Below are 17,308 nucleotides of genomic sequence, written 5' to 3' on the forward strand. Positions count from 1 at the left end.
GGTTAACGACGCTATCATTTCACTTATTACTGGCTGCTGCCGCGCGCTTATCGAAGTCCGTGTTCCACCGCAACGCAATCAACACTTACCACCCGGCGTCCTCTGCGATCTCGTTCACCGGATCAACGGCGGTGCACGCGGTTACATGCTAGCAACCCCTAACCGGTCATTCGCATCCCCTTCTGCTCTAGCCGTCAGTACGTACGCGTGCCTCCTTCTTCTTCTCCCTCTCTCTCTCTCTCTTTCTCTCTCTCTTTTATTATTTTACCCTCCTACCCACGACTGACAGGGACGGCAGAGTGCACACTTTGAAAATAACAAATAATCGCGGTCTCTTCCCTCGTTTCACTTTACGTGAACGTCACGCGCTTGTTCACCAGCCCAGCGAGCACGGGCTACGATTCACCGTGCGATGCGAGTCGCGCGCGTCACCCCGTATCCTTCGAAAGCTTAACCGGCGATGCACGAGCTTCCGTCGATTGGCAAGCACGCTCTATGTACGGTGGCGTGTCGGAGCGCGTAGCGCCATACTAGTCACGGATTGACCGAGGCGCAACCAGCAGCGTCGAGCGGCTCTATCTCTGAAGTGAGGGGCGGCACGGGGTGGCGGTGAACCAGATGGCGGGGCGAACCATCGGGACGCGGGCTTGCGAGGAGTGTCGGGGCGCGGACGGTGGTGGGAACGCATGCGCGATTTTCCAGCCCCTCTCGACCTGCCGACAGAGAACGAGGGCGCGAGACTGACAGAGAAAGGGTGAAAGAGGCTTTTTCTCTCTACTGGCAGCTCTTTCAACCGCGAACGAAAACCTGCTCGCTCTGCCCTACTTGCCTGCCTTCCTGCCAGCCTGCTTGTCTATCCGTCTGTCTGTCCGTTCGTCCGCCTCGTCGTTCCGGGTATCTCTCGATCCCTTCTGCTCGCGTTGTTTCGCCTGCAATTCTCGCGGAGGCCTCATCCTCGCGCTCGACTCTTTTCGTGGCCCCGTTTCGACGACGCGAACCACAGCCGATTGACAGCCACCAGTCAGCTGTCGATGGTATTTGGCCTGGTCACGTTCACCCTACACTCACCGCAGCCTCGTGTGCACGCCAACCAGGACTCCGTTTGCACGCGTACCGGCGAGCTTCTCGGTGTTTCATCCCCCTCTTTCGCAGGAACTTTGTTAACGACGATCGGATGAACTCTGACGAACGGTTCGAGGCTGCGGGTGAATTTATCGGTCAGCCGGTTAAGGAGGGATTCGGGATTGGGACAAATTTTGTTTGGAATTGTAGTCAGGCCGGGGCGTTCGCAGCGCCGGTTTTAAAGGGAAGCTGCTTAATCCCGTAATCTGATAGAGCGCAGCGTGAATGGGAGGTTTTACTGCTGAGCAAGGAATTCAATTTTTGAATGCAAATTGCTGGCGATCCTCTGCGCGACGAATGTAATAAAATAGCGGATTGTCTCGCGATCATTTTTAATTAGAGACACAATACCGTACGAACGGTATTTCTCGTCCTCTTGTATTCGAAATACGATTGCGTTGAAAATATTTATCGCTCGAACTGCAGAGAGAGATGGGGATTTTATATAAAATGATCTCTCGGTGTATCGGAAGGTAGCTGCATATTTCCCCGACGCCCTTTGACACTGCAATTACTTGTTCATTAACATCTTTGATACGTGCCCTGGAAAGAGAACGCAGCACGAGGTACATGTTACTCGTCGTAGATGTTAAATTGGTATTTCGCTCAGACAGAGAAGGAACGAAGTTAAGCTTTCGTCACATTTCACGAAAGTACTCCGCCAGCAGGCATTGTTCTTAAAACAGCTTATATTCAGTCCATTCTGCGTCATTTGTGTAATCAGGATAAGGACGAAGTTCTTGTTCCGTCTTTAATATTCAGCCCGCTATTTCAGCGTTATCCAAAGACGCGATCCCCTAATTGTTTTCCACCAACGAATAAGCCCACGTACATGTCCCTGCGCCCGTAGACATATATCTATACGTATATACTCGAGGGATGAATAAGAATATGCAAGAGGGGCGAGTCGGTCGGAAGCGAGGCGCGTAACAAAGGACTTGAAGAAAATTGACCCGCGAGCTACCCGTCGCGCATGTAGAGCGAAAGAGGAAAAATTCGCGTGTGCACGCTCGCCCCAATATTTCTTGGTGTTCCCGCATTCCGCGCAGCGGAGCGTTAAAGGCAAGTTTATTTAACAAAAGTCTTGGTAGCCGTCGAACGGGAACGCGGAAAGGATGAAACGGCCATCTGCGTCTCTCTACTTCGCCATCATCGTCCCATTTTAGACTTTCCGCTCTCTACGATATACCTCGAGGAATATGATGTACGAGAAGATAGCGGGCATGCACCGAAACGTGGGATGATCGTGCCTCCACGATTTTCAATATTCCGGGTTCGTTAGAATGTTACACGGTGCCCAAGGGAGGAGCCATACTGCTTTATAAGGAACCTAATTTTATTGGTAACATTTCTGGCCAGGTAACCGAGAGGATATCTTTCTTCCGTTTGGAAATATTCGTAAGAAGTACGATAATCTCGGTTGTCATTAATTTATTGTTCTGCAATCGACAGAGGAAGGAAGACGCTGCAGCTGGTCTCGTCAGCTTTTAATTAGACCGAAAAGATAAAATCCAGAACGGTACTACACAAAGGTTTCCGTTTTTCCTACTTTTACGTTGTATTATTAAAAGGCTAGAAACTGCCTGCCATCCTTTTTGCTACACGAGACCGTAAGTCTGTTTGAAACTTTTGCCAGATTTTTTCTAAACCTGCGAAAGCTTCAACGATTTATTTATCAATTCGTACTACTACTATTTGCTATGAGATTGTCGAGTATTACACAATTTAATCGCGGAACTCCAAACACTATCGTGTCTAATTTCCACAGTTTCCACGAAGTTATTAGTCGTAACAGCTGCTAGGGCCCCCTGAACAGAAATTAACCGGTTCCCTTTTTCCAGAAACGATCCCTCCGCGACCCGTCGATTATCGGAGCTCTCATCAAATTGCCCGGAACTTTTGATCCCACGACAATACTGAAAACGACGACACTTTCATTCGGTACTCCCGCTGCTCTTTAGAGTCTCGATATTTTCTCAGATTCGAGGGTCCCTTTTACTTCGTCGTGCACTCTATCTGCATTGCGCGCACTTTACAACGAGCAGATCCACGAGGGGAAACCTCATTCTTTTTCACTTGGAGAGCATCATCTTAAAACGACAGATCCTTTTGTAACAGTAATAACTCCGTTCGGTAGCTGTTTTCCCTTTGTACTCGCGGCGCTTTATATTAAATCCCGAGGGAGGCGGCGAGAGGAGGACGTCGCCGGGTTGAAGTAAAACAAGCACACTCGCGATAAAGTTGCGGGATTATTCGGACGTTTGCGAGTTCGAGGTAACTGGTAAAGCGACTCGAGACTTAACGAACCGATCAGTCTGTCGATGAATCCTTAAATTGTCCCACGCGACACGTTGATAATTCCACCGCGGGGTACAGAAGGGAGCGGAGAACTTTAATTGCATTTCCCTTATCTGTCCGCGTCGTAATTCGACGGTTCCCTTAACTGTGATAGTCGAACAGTCTCAAAAGCGGTGGGGCATTATGTTCCTATCGGACTAATTCAACCGGTCGGTTATCAAATACTTACAGCTTCACCGCCGCGATCCACTTTACTTTTCTTCCCATTTCCACCGCGAACGTTTCGATATTGTCGTAGTCGCGTGCTTCCGACCGGTTGCCGCGGAACTTTGGAATTCCGGATAATTTGATGAGAACAGCTCCGATACGTGCGCCAGACGCGAAACTGTTCTGAATATTGTCGGAGAGGTTCTTCCGCGAGAGAACGAGGGAACGAAATATCTCGCAGAAGTGAGTGCAGCCAATATGCCTGCGCGACGTTAATGGGATCCTGCGATGGTCAAACAATTTTCAATGACACGCAACGGGCCGTTTGATTCTTCGTTGTCCGTCTACGTCACGGGGGCAAATTGTTTACGAAAGTTGCACGGCATTTTTCTGCTCGAGGGCTGAGTGCGCGTTCGAGCGTTCGCGCGATCCTTGAATCGGCGGCGTGCAGAAGTGTCGAGCAACTCTCGAGTACTTACGATGTTGATCTTTATTGATAAACAGGGAGCATGTTTTATATAGAATACTTTGAAAGGTGTCGATCGATTACTGATACGCAGTTCTCATTAAACAAGCGAGGAGGAGTTTATTTTTAGGCGACCGTCGCCATTTGACAACGACGAACCGCGACCCAGACCGTTGTCATTTCGCACCTCAAAAATCTTAATAAAGAAAAGCGAACGGCAAACTCTGTGTGGTGATTAGTTAATCACGTTCCAACTATCCCACAGTAGCGTTTCTTCGATGAACTGACAATGAGATACGCGCTTTAGAGCGCGGAAGGGTGTGTACGTCAGCGTCTGATAGGTCGTTAATGAAGTTACTTAGAATGAAATTTATCGTATGAATGTGAGCGTTTAATTGGAAACATGAAACCGGTTACAACTATCTAATCTTGCCTATAAAAGTTAAGGAAAACGAAAATAGAGGAGGAAATTAATGACTGCTGCTTCTGAATGTATTCAAAACACACGGGACACAAATTTGACTTAAATTCTGCTAACGAATCGCATAATAGATTTTCGTCAGATTCAATACATAATGCGATTAACGAAATGTACAGTTAGAACGTAATATTTTACAGGCATACACGTATTAGCGATGCAACGCTAGAATCAAAATCAAACATCTATCCATTAAGACCATTCCACCAGCTTTAACCCACCTGTATCGATCCATTAGCAAACAGAGCACCTCCATTCCATGAATTTATCTAGACCATTAACTGTTGAACCATTTCTAGCGTGTGGACAGAGCCTTCCGTTCTCGTTATACAAAAATTAACAAACTGGAACGAATATCTATGAACCGCACGCGATTTCGAATGCATGGAATTGAATTGGTTTAAATTCAAGACGCGCCCCGCAGTCGAAATGGGGAGATAAACGCGGCGAGTTTCGCTCGCCGCGATAAATGGACCCGGATCAGATTCATCGTCGTATCAGCAGGGCGTATTTCTTCGGTGCCCGTAAAACGGCGTTTGCACTTGGGGACGTGGCTTGTTGCGAACGACGTAAACAAACATGCAAATCGCATTGCGACGATGCACAGTGGGACAACGTCGGTAAACATCTGGGCAATGGTCTCTTCGAAAATTGGCACAAATATTGCGGGCCATGATGGAAAAATATACGCGCGACTCTGAATCTGTCCCGGATAGAGTACACAGTAGAGAGATGGCAAATATAGCGTGCACGACGAGCTCTCGGAAAGATCTAGTAGAGGAGATCGAGTATTTATGCTGTCTAAAGTACAAGGCGTGAATACAGAGTGTTTCGAAGAAGGCAAATAAGGATTGAAATGTATGGTGTACTCAAAACGTAAGCGTTTGTCGCTACTGCGTTACAACAAACGCAAAAGCATTTTATTAAGATTATTATATAATGTTTCATTAATGAATACCATAGTTAGTACGATTGTCTATTACTGATATAATGCAGTGTTGTTATCGGATAAGTCGAAAGTTAATCGGGCCAGTGTGCAACGATGCAACCAGATATCTCTGCCGCTGCGTCGCGTATGTCAGCGTACACGTACGCTCGTACTACTTGAGAGCGCGCACAACCAGATCGATGCAGTCTAATTAGCGGTCGTTAAATTTTTCCCTCAGCGCCATCGGTCTCTGTGCAGTCGAGATTCCGCAGAATTAGACGTCGACCAGGGAGGTTGCAACTTGATGCATGGCGAGAAAGGGGATACGCATTCGAGACACGGAGAAACCAGACGACAGCCTGATAACAGAGGGCAGTTTTTATGGCTCGCCACTCGTGGTCCTGATTTAATGGCGGATTAATGCCGGCCAGGTGACTCAACGGGTCCTGTGCACGTCGACGTTAATGGAATTTTGGGTCGTATTCAAAGTTTCATGGGATTTCGCTACCATTTAGCAAAGTGGACCCACACAAGATTACGCTTTGGGTGTATCTGTGAAAGAAATGAAAGAACAATCGTTTAGATTTCAATCGTTAGGTATTAATGGAATAATTGAATATACAGTTGATTCTATTTTTCACAATTGGGGTCATTTAGATACATTCTAAGAGAAAAATCTGTTCCTTTTGTAATTTCAAATATATCCACGGTAGTAATATTGCTCTCATCGGCGATAAAGTGTTCCCTTGCCACATCTGTTGGTATAACGCTAAGTAACGTAATACGTTTTTATTAAGACGCGGCCTCATAGTTTTAGCCGATACTGTACGTCCTCCTAAGGGAAAAGAATCGTTCCAAGCCACAATACGTTCACGTGGATTTCTTCGGTGCACCTTCTCTTTAAGGAGAATCCCGCAGGAAGGAGTTACGTGGATTAATGTCCGGACTACATTTTCGCGTTCGCGAAGCGCAGGAAACCGATTAAGCACGGGGATGAAGATCAAACGGTCCCTGTGGGATGTCGAGGTAGAGATTGACGGTGTGTGCATGTGTTCCGTGCCTTGTGACCTACCGCAAAGTACTACGCATTCCGTGCAGATTTAATGCCAATAGTACGATATTTTCTACGGTTCCCACTGTCGAAATGTTTCGGGAAATGTCGCGAATCGAAAATACTTTTGACTGAAGCGACGTAAATGGTGGAAAGATAAGCAGAACGGAAAACGTACTATCGATAATCGATATTTGAGCATCTCCCGACCTTTCCATTAATATGTACTTTACGCATATATATCTGTGTATGATTTAACTATCACGACTCGAGCGTACACACGAAGAAAGCAGTTCTCGTGTAGAAAAAAACAAACGTCGAACCACGGCGCTATTCATATATTTCTCAGCCGTTCGCCACTGCATCGGAAAACAGTCGGAACAATGCCGGAATTAATTCAACCCCCGAAGCTCGGTGAGGATGTTTAATTTTTCTCAAGCACAATGGACGGCTGCGTTGCATAGGAAACGGCCGCAGTATTAATTTAATTAAGGCGTTAATATTTTACACGGGAGACGCGAATGGAAAGCGCGAACCGTCGGTGGCGTGCGCGCAGTAAATACTGGTTGGTACGATAATCCCTCTCCGGAATGGACCATTTATTGTGCGGTCCGGTGCCTGCGTGAAACGCTAAAGGTTAGCGCATACCACGGACGGCGCAGCTTTGTTTTATCCGCTTTAATCCTTAAGCGATACCGCGATACCGCGGATACGTCTGTTCCTGGGGAGTTTCGTCTTGTCACGAATTAGTTCGCGACTAAGACGAAATTCGACGAAACGGTGCATAAGAAACGAAGCGTGATAAGTTTGCAGAGGGTCTCCCGTTGCGTCGCATCCAGTCTGACAAGGCGAAACTAGACGCGGGACTGGAAACGCCTTGAATCGCATCCATTTTGTTATAATCGGTGTACTCGGTTAGAGTAGCTGGAAATTAGTCTTAATTCTCGCCCGCGGTGACGTTTTCGTGCTCTCCACTTTTCCTCGCAGACGCGGAGAGCCCCATACGTCGAAGAAAAGCCCAGCGCTAAATGGAACGGTAACAGCCGGATCCAAGTAAACGTAGAAATTTACGGCGAACTAAACGGCAACACACGAGCTCGAGAATTTAATTGCACGGGCTTCGCGTTTGCAATAGAAATCCTTTGTGCCGGCTATATAAACTGCCTTACTTCGCGCAATTGCGTTTCGCTGCGGCGTTACATGCACGGGATATTTCGCAAACGCGTGCGGCTTTGAAAATAAGCAGCCACGTAAATCGAAACAGCGGAAATAATTTATCGCGCTATGATACAAATGCGATAGCGCGTAGTTGCATTCGATGCAACGGAAAACCGCCATTTGTCGGAGGGTAATTCTAATAAAACGGAATTCGTAGGTAGCGTCGTTAAACCTCGTTGCCGGGACATGGCGCATAAGTCAATCGCAACGTTACCTTGCACCGTTTCAATCTGGCTCTGTCGCGACAATTTATTACGTTGCGTATGTACAAGCAAACCGCTGTCCGTCACATTATGCGCTGCAAATGTTGACTACATTTAGGACTGGTCGTTGACGACAACATTGTTCGTAATGCAAGCACGTGATACACTATTGTACATTAATTAGTACACTTCGCTCGAACTCAATATAATTCAGTACATGTTCGTTTGTACGCATTAGCTGTATCAATCTCTCGCTAAGAATTACTAGGTCAGAAATATAAGTGTAATTCGAAAACTGGGTCAAGTGGAGCACAGTTATTACATGAACCATTCCCATTATTTTTCGGTCCCCCAACCATAGCAGGAATGAGTCATACACGCTATGACGCACCCTCTATATATGCATGCACATATCGAAGAACCATCTTGGATGAATTTTATAACGTTATTCTCTTCTCGGAAGTAAACGACGAACGAAATTGGGGAACCTGCGAGTTCTGCTCGATTCAGATCCGAAATGCGTTCTCGGAGGGTTGAAGAGGACGCGTTGAACGGTTCAGGGGAACGTCACTCCTTGGAATTATTAGTCACCGGTGAGATCCTCGAACTCGACCGCTATGTGACGTCGAGCTATGAGAATACAGGAAGCAAATGTCTCGGGAATGCTCGAATGGCGCGCCACGAGTGCTCCAAGTTCACCCCTAATCGGTGTTCTTGAAATTCTAACACGTGCTTCGTTGAACCATCGAGCGTTTTCCGCTGACACGGAATGTTTAACGCCGCGAGATGGTTCGAGGCACGATCAGATTCGTTAGAAAAATATTCCGCGTGCTACCCGTGTAAAGTACTAGGTCAGGAGGTCGGCTCGGATTTAATATGAATTCCTGTAACGGGCATCGTACAATATATCTATGCTCATCGTCAACTTTTCGCTGGTAACTACGTTACCCAGCAAATTTCTGGAATTCCCTTATCCGGTTATGGCCTGACCCGGCGTAAAAACGTTCATTCCGCGGAACGAAGATCTATACTTCTCATAAAGAGAAACAGATTGCAAGAATGCAAAGCGGAAAAACAGCAGCGCACTTTATTACGGCCGTGACGGTTCCAGCGGAGCAATAAATTGAAGCCCCGGCCCTTCAGCCAGATACCGGAACGAGTAATAAGCTCTCGACTTCGCGGGTGCTCGCGCGAAAACGGTATCGACCGAGCGTAATCTTTTGCGAGCATCGACGAATTACCAAACTCTAACGCGGGTGCGGACATCGTGCGCTGGTTCCTCGTCGAAAGTCGTAGCTGCCGCTCCGCCCAGTACATCTCGCGTCCGACGCGCGTGGGTTAATGAAAATTGCAACAGGAACTCGCGGCCGTAACGTCACGAAGAAATATCGATACTGGTGCAGCACGCGAGGCAACAACTGCGTCCATCGCGAAAACGGTACACGCTCCGCGTTTCGATTTCAATTTCAAAACGGACACGTGAGTCGAGCTTCGAGGCCGATTTAGGGTTTCAACGGGGCCGTTCCGCTGTTCGCGCTCGATTGCGCGATTTCAGTCTACAAAAATGATAATAAAACGTAACGCGTGATAAAAGATCGTTGCTCACAGCTGGAGGAACTGGTGTGCGCCTTTTTGTTTACAGCGGTGAAGTTGTAGAAAAAAATGCGCGAGGATTACGATACCGTGAAACATCCGAGCCCGCAGTTTGCACGCGCACAATCGGTGAATGCAAACTTCTGCCAGGTATCGCGTGTGCAATATGCGCGTGCATAGATACACCGTGCAATGGGCGAAGTAAAACCGTTGTTCTATATTATTATTGCGAAATATATGCTAATATATTCAGAAATTCCACAGAGGAGATCCCACGGCTCTGATACCGCGGTGCGCATTATGAATGTAGAATCTTCGTGTCCTTGTTCGGTTCCTCGGGAAAGTCGTGTAAAATGAACAGAGGGATTCGCTTCGAAAAGTGTGTAATAACGGTGGAAGTCGGGTCGAGTCGAGCGGACAATGAGCTTAGGAGCAATAATCAGAGGGAATACGCTCGTATCGCGTTTGTTCGTGTATTTTCGAGGAAATACAATATTTTTAAAGTAGAGATTAACCTGTCGCCTACTCCATTCATTACTCTTCCGAAAAGATTAATCTTCGAATGAGAGGGAGGAACGTACAATCTATTAACACGTTCGGCGCCAAGCGTGATTCGGTTGAGCTTCTCGCGGGCCCAAATACTGTCAGCGCACCAGAATAACGGAGAGATAAGCAGGAGTATCTACATTTATCATTAATTCCGAACATAAATTATTTATTCCGAAATAATAATCGCCACAGAGTAAGGAACCATTTCTCGCAGATGTGCGCTCAAAGACACCAACGCGAGGCGTTCGCTAATTAGAAACGCGTGTAACCGAAAAAATTGCATCTTCCTTGCACCCGACCCGGAACAGCGTGACGTTCAACACCAGCAAGAAATTGCAGGTTTTCCAGGCGTGGCGCTTTCCCTGTCCGGAAAATTAACTCGTTTCGTTGTACGAGGCGAGCTCGAGACTGTAATCAGCTGCATACCGAATAGACACGTACCGCCGCTCTGTGCAGCTCCATTTCCGGCAGCCAGCTCGCTTCTTTCAGCGAAGGAACCAGCGCCGTGGACGCGTTCCGTGTGAACGCCTCCATCACGGTTCGAATGGCCCAGGGAACTTTCGTCGGGGGTGTACACTCCGTGCGGGCGTGCTCGTAACGTGTCGGAAGTTTGGATTTGATTGAGCCGCGAGTACGCGACCGGAACTTTCTCACAATGAAATCGTTACGTCCCTCGACTGCGTGCGTGCACAGAACCGAGAGTCGTGCAAATTTCGCCGGCTGTTTCATCCAGCGACGAATCGATGCCCGCTTATGGGTTGCTTCGGCAACGAGCAACTTAAATGATGAACAATCACTGGCAACGGTCCAGCCGGTGGGACGAGGGCCGTTCGATTTTCGACTCCTTCGATGGGGAATTGATGCTGCATTGTGCTGCGCTGAGTCGAGAATTGGTCCGGATTAAATAATTGTTGGGTATAATGGAGTGATTGATGAGAAATAGGATGCGTTAGAAGTGGCGTTCCGTGCTGGCCAAGCGAGTCGAGTTTGAATTCTGCCTGGGCACTCGAGTGTTTTTCGAGTCCCCTTTCTTCCTCCACGTAATCGCTTTTATCTGGTTAAGCGGTGCTATTGTGAAAATGTCTTGCAATGATTCTTTATGACTTGCAAATATCGCGTACGCGTAATTAATGACCAGATCTTTGCGAGACCGCATTCTTCGGATGTATTTTGAGACACGTTTCTCCATTTGATATATTTTAAATCCATTCAACCGCCTCACCTTCCAACACCTACTCCAACGCTGTCATTGAAGAATGGGAACGTTCGATTTGTAATGTATCAGAGTCGAACGGCGTAACGCGTGCGAAATCCCACGCAACGCAACGCGACGTTGTGTGCTTTTCCATTTCAGCGATTGCGTATCTAGCTCGACAAATTTTCGACTTAGCCGCGAATATTCCGACGACCACGTATGTTTATTTATCAAGGAGGTCGTGCACGCGTAGGTTTTCAAAATGTTCTCGATCAACTTAGACCCCGATCACTTGGCCGGGACACGCCTCGAGCTATTTCGACCCACCCCGATCTATCCGCGACGGTTCCGGCCACTTTTCACCGAACTGACCTCCCACTAGGTGCTACCGGAACTTGCGTTGATTAGGTTCGATCTTGTCAAACTGTCTCCCGTAAACTCGAAGCAAATTTCGAACTGCTTCGCTTGGACCTTAGTCGAACCTCGATCTCTCGAGATGTTTCGCAATTATAATTGCTTATCCCTTATAAAACTAAATTTCAGTTCAAGATAAATTCACTTTACAGCATCTATAATTGTATCTCTGTTTCCTTAAAAATGTGTCAATTTCAAATACGAAGCACTCTCTACTTCAGCTGATTTTTGAATCATCTGCTATCGTAATATCAGAACGTTGTTAAGTTGACGCCTTCCGTTGAATCACTTTCGCTGTAACGCAAAAAGAAGAGAAACAGCGAGTGAAAAGAATGTACTATTTCTTGGGCGACCTTGTTTCACTTTGTTCTCATTTAGTTAAATGTTATCCGACGCGCCTTCACACGGTCGTACCCACCGACTGCTTCGAACTTTCCCCGATACCTTTTAATTCGCCTTCCCTACGTCCGTTTCCTTCCAACTCCGCTCGCCTTTTTCCTGCAGAACTTCTCCAAATTAATCTGATTTGCTCGACCCTGTACGGACACCTGCCTTACCCGAACCGACACGTCGACTAAGCCTCGCTTACACGGATCTCCTCCTCCGACTCGAGCGAACGCGTCCCCCGTTTAGTTCGCTTTATTCGGAACCCTTCGGTTCGCTCGACTCGCTCTCGAATTCCAGAACGCTCGCCAGCATCGTCTGCTAACGTCATTACAATTACTCGCGATTGTTCTTCGAAAACACGAGAGAATCCAATCGCAAAGTTGCGACCTGTCGTCGGAACAATCCGCTAATTACCGTCATCTTCGTTCGCGATTGTTCGACTTGACAGTCCGCTCGCGATTCGAGTCCCTCTGTCCTCGACGTTCTCGAATCGCCGAGCTGTAGAATAAATTTTCTCGCAGAAAAAAGCAACGTTCTATTCGCTTTCACGTAACTCTCTTCCGCGACGCGGACGACTCGATCATTTTTCCCGGGGAATACGTAGTTGGGAAGCGTGGCGAATGCGATTTGAATAATTGAACTCCCGCGGAAGATAGTTGGGAACGAGTTAATTTCAAGTTGAAATGGGTTCTCTGCCGAATTATTTTACGAGTGCTCGCGATATGAAGAAGGTAAATGCTGCTTTATATCGTAACGGGGATTACAAGAAGGGTCGCAGGGAAAGCGACAGCAGGGGTAGTTCTGCTTAAAACCGGCTCTTGGATATTGAGATGGGCTCCGACGCGTTAAGTCTGGCTCGATCTACTTCGCACACGTTCTACCAGCTAGGTCGAGAGACAAGTTCGAGTGGCGCGGAAGATTTCTATTGGAAAATGTCGTTCAGGAATGTACGAGATTATGAATAAAGTACGGTGGCGAGATCTGAACGTAAAAAAAACTTGCAAGTATGTTCGATATAAACGATGTACCTGACACTGAAATATTATCATGAAAAAGTAAATGCAATTAACTGGTACAGCTATAGTGGCTGCATCGCGCTAGAGCGTTTCCGCGAGTTAATTGAAGCTGACTTGAATTATCCGTAGCTTAATCCCGAATCTTGGAGAGGTCAGCGGTTACGCTCGCAGCCAAGGAATCCTCTGGTGTACAGCGTGTTTCTGAAATTCCGATGCGATTGAAAATTATACAGTTCACCGCTGCAAGGTGAGCTGAATATGTATACCTTTAATTGAAAGTTAGAGAAAATCCTCGGAAAGTTAGAAGGTTCCGTTGCGAAACGACGAGTGAGCGTTGAAAGTAACGCAAGATTAGAACGGGAATACGCACGATATACATTGGCGCGCATCTCCGCGCATTTCTCGGGGACGAAGGAATCGTGGCAGCATTCAGCGAGAGGCGGTATTGAAAAATGTTTCCCAATGGAGAAATGAGAAGGACTTATAGAGGAGCGCCGCGAGATTTCCCATTGGATATCAAAGGTTTAGCAAAGGTTGCCGCGGCACTTGTTTCCTCTTGCCGCCAACGAGCTTCTCGACGTTACCAAAGGCTTCATCGAGTTCACCCCGTAACGCAAATGAACAACCGAGGCGGCACGAACTTATTATTGCGAGTCCTCGTGTTCGAGGGCGTTCAACCGACGATCGACCGGACCGCCGCTGGATTTGTATTCGCGCTACGTAATTATTATTCCCTGGCACGGATCGCGCGAAACACGCGCGCCGTGTTCCCTTCGAATATATGTCGCGTTAAATACACATAGAACGAAAATCGAATTTTTCCACGAAATCATTCGACGTTTAATTATTATAAATCATTCGCGAAAAATCTCGTCAGATACTCAATCTCGTGCGCGAACTCGCGTAACAGCGCTATGTATTTCAGGGCAGATGTCGAAATACCGGGACGATATCTTTCCACGAACAGTTGCTTACGTTTTCACGGCCATTAGACTTTCAGATATCGCGAAACAATTTTGTTGCGCTCAAATAACACGGTGTTTCGCATTTTTGCCGCGTACCGCTTCCATTATACTTGGCAGCGGGCATCGATCACCTAAATCGCGCGATTTCCTTGTTCGGTGACAATCTACGGCGGAAATGTGATTCGGGGGATGACGACGGGATGATAGGTCGATGTTGGCGGTGTTTCAATCCTTCGTCCCGCCTCGATCCGTGATTCGCAACGGGGAAAGGGCGCGGGATCGTAAATCGTGTTTCGAAGATACCTGTTGTCAAGATTATAACGAACGATCGCATAACAATGCGAAACAATGTATTCCACGGAATACATTCGACGTCGCAATCAACTCGCTCACACCCCGAAGCGACGCTTCGATTTTATAGAGTATTTCGTTCTCGTACTTCCCGTTACAATCTTCATTTTTCATTTCCGTTCTGCAATTTTATGAGTTTCAGTTATGGTTGCTTGACTGTTAAACTAAGGACGAAATCGGGTACCTTGCGAGCAGACTGGAATCGAGAACCGATGAATTAAGGAATTTTTTCAACGCGATCAATTGCGTTTGGTTATTCGCAGAGTACAGTGCGCGTCGAGAGTATTGCAACGTGTTGCGATTCAGATAACTGAAAGTTGAGGGATAGTAGAACGTCCCGACATCACAATACCCAGCTAATGTACCCTTAAGTGGAGTTGAACGCAAACGAGAGAAGTTTGAACCCTTCATAACCAGAGATTTGTACTGTGTCAAATGAAATTGCTGGTTTACAGTGTAATCGAACCTTGACCAAGTGGATTCGAAACTTTTCCAAGCACCTTAACCGGATCTCTTTTCCTTTTATCACTCGCGTTCCATTTACGGTAGGTTTCCGTTTACAATATCGAACTCGAGGGAAATCGCAGTTCGCATAGCGTATATTATTCGCGATATCTTTCCGTGTCGAGTCACGCTTTTACGAGATTCGATTCCTCTAAGCTTTATAGCGTAGATGCGTATCTCTGTGCAAGTACATTTTCCAAATCTACAAACACTTCCCTCCAAGTTTAAAGTCATTCTGTATAATCCAAGCGCTTTACAAACAGAGTATATATTAGTATACACTCGTGTTTGGTAATTAGCGTTAGAGTAACATATTTTGTTATCGCATTAAACAAGATCCAGCATGATTTCTACCACAGACGAACGAGACGAAGTGGTTCTCACCTCGACACACTTTCCACGTATTTCTATGTAGACGATCGTGCCGCTGTCGTGTACCTGGTACTTCTCTCGGTCGAGCTTCGAGACGATCTTTTCTGTTCAATTTCATTAATGGAATATATTGCAATATACCCCGCGTTCGTTGCTTTGCAATTCCAATCGGGGACGCCGCGCCTAACGAGGTGTAAACGTTGCGAGTACCTTGTTCACTGCTGCGACCCTGTAATTAATATCCCGGTTTCTTATTAATTAACCAACCAGTTGAGAGCACTGGAAACACCTACGTCGTTCATTCGTCAACGATACGTCGACTGTGAAACGTCTCGCGTTTTTTTTTTTTGGATTTACGGTTTGGCAGTTTTCAGAAACTGTTACGTTTACGTACATTATTGGTCATAAATGTTAGAGTACTTGGTTCGTTATAGTTAACGCACGAAATAAGATGTATGTACAACGGCAGTGTACATCATATTACATACTAATGCGTGTAGTACACATTTTCGGCGACCAAGTCCACACGCGCCACTTTCTCTGCGTCTCTTTCGTTTTTTCCACATTCGTGACTTCTCTCAACTTTCTCCGTAATACTTTCTGTTTTCACCGTCTTTCCCAAGGCTTAACCTCTGAGCGCGGTTGCCCTTCGTTCGTACTCGTCAACCGAGCTCGCACCAATTTTTCCACGGTTCTCCACTCGTTCCGCCATTCTCATCGTTCCCGTGAAAATGTATGATTCTGCGTCGCCAGAATTAAGGCTTCGTACCTGTTGATATCTATATCGAGACACACGAGAGATAAAATATACATTGGCACAAATTTCAACGCGTATTTGACCGTATCTATCGACGAGGCGAGTGTCAGAGCCTCGATATATTGCTCATGTCTTATGCATTGGCATACAAATCTCGACGTATACGGGATCCTGCATGCGAGTTTCCCATCAAGTTCCATCGAACACGTTGACAGAGAGCTCGCGCTATATTTTTCTTATCCTTGTTATTTTAATTCTCCACTTTTATAAGGACGAGGAGATGCGCGCGAAATCGTCGGTTGTCGCCTGGCGTTCTCGGCAGAATTAGAAACCTTTCCGAAGATCGAGCAATATTTCGCGAAACTCGAGCCGTGGATGAAGCCTCGTTGCAGAGTTCCTGCAGCCTGTATTATATTTTCATCGTTCGATTCTTATTAAGCGGAAATATATGGAAGCTTGGTTGCAGCTAGTTTCGCGGAACAAATGGAAACTCGCACCGTGTTCCGCGTAAAGCGTTTCTCGCGATCGACGGCGACGACCCCTAAATGTTTCCGCTAGGATTAACATAGGAACTGTACGGGGAATTTCGTGCTCGCGAGTGCATTGAATAAAAAATTGTCTTTCCCGCTACGCTTGGAAAATGATCGTTCTACGTTTCTGCAAATTTGATAACTCGTATTTCTGCTCGACAGAAGCAATTTCCAAAGTAACTTCGTCGGGGGTTCTCTGAATGATTCGCAAATTCTTCGGTCCGCAGTTGCACGGTTCACATCCCTTGGAATAGAGGCGAAAGACTCGACCACGACATAGCAGGTGTACGCGGACAGCGTTGAATCGGTGACGATCGATCCACTTACATTGAACTTCAATCGAGTCGCGTCTAATCGTCTCAGAGGCCGAGCAGTAGGTCAGGAACGTAATGGGAACGCTCGGATGGACGGGCTCGAGAGAGGATCGAAAAAACCGCGAAAGTCGACATTAATCTTCGCCCTCGGACGAGATCATAGAAGAGGGAAATTGATGGTCGTCCTGAGGTAGCTTAACATGGCCACGTTTCACCGACGGAGTGGCGTCCTTTCATTATAAAAATTGACAAGGGTCTGCTCGGAATCCGGGTTCATCCCCGGCTGATATAAAATTAATATGTATGGGCTTCGCGTATCAGCTTCCGGAGATCATTATACTCCGTTTTATTACGCCCTGTCGCGTGTACACTGTCGTTCAAAACTATCGT

The sequence above is a fragment of the Xylocopa sonorina genome, chromosome 3 (assembly GCF_050948175.1).
Source record: "Xylocopa sonorina isolate GNS202 chromosome 3, iyXylSono1_principal, whole genome shotgun sequence".
Lineage (NCBI taxonomy): Eukaryota > Metazoa > Arthropoda > Insecta > Hymenoptera > Apidae > Xylocopa > Xylocopa sonorina.